Genomic DNA, 246 nt, shown 5'->3' with positions numbered 1-246 from the left:
GCTGCGAGGCTGCCGGGCGGGACGTTGAGAACGCGAATCCCCAGGGTGAGGGTTTCCACGCCTGGGCTCTGCCCTATCCTCAGATCCCGCATCACGGAATGGGACTCTGCTGCGCCCCCAGCCACCCACACGGACGCGCCCGGGGGCGGGGCCTTATTCCGTCCCGCCCCACTCCGCCGGCTTCGGCCTCCAGCGAAGCCTTCCGCTGCAGCAGCAGCGTCCCGGGGCGCCTCGGGAACCTGAAGC

This window comes from Crocuta crocuta, unplaced genomic scaffold, assembly GCF_008692635.1.
Source record: "Crocuta crocuta isolate KB4526 unplaced genomic scaffold, BGI_CrCroc_1.0 scaffold15, whole genome shotgun sequence".
In the NCBI taxonomy this organism is placed as follows: domain Eukaryota; kingdom Metazoa; phylum Chordata; class Mammalia; order Carnivora; family Hyaenidae; genus Crocuta; species Crocuta crocuta.
Note: the sequence above shows the minus strand (reverse complement) of the source record.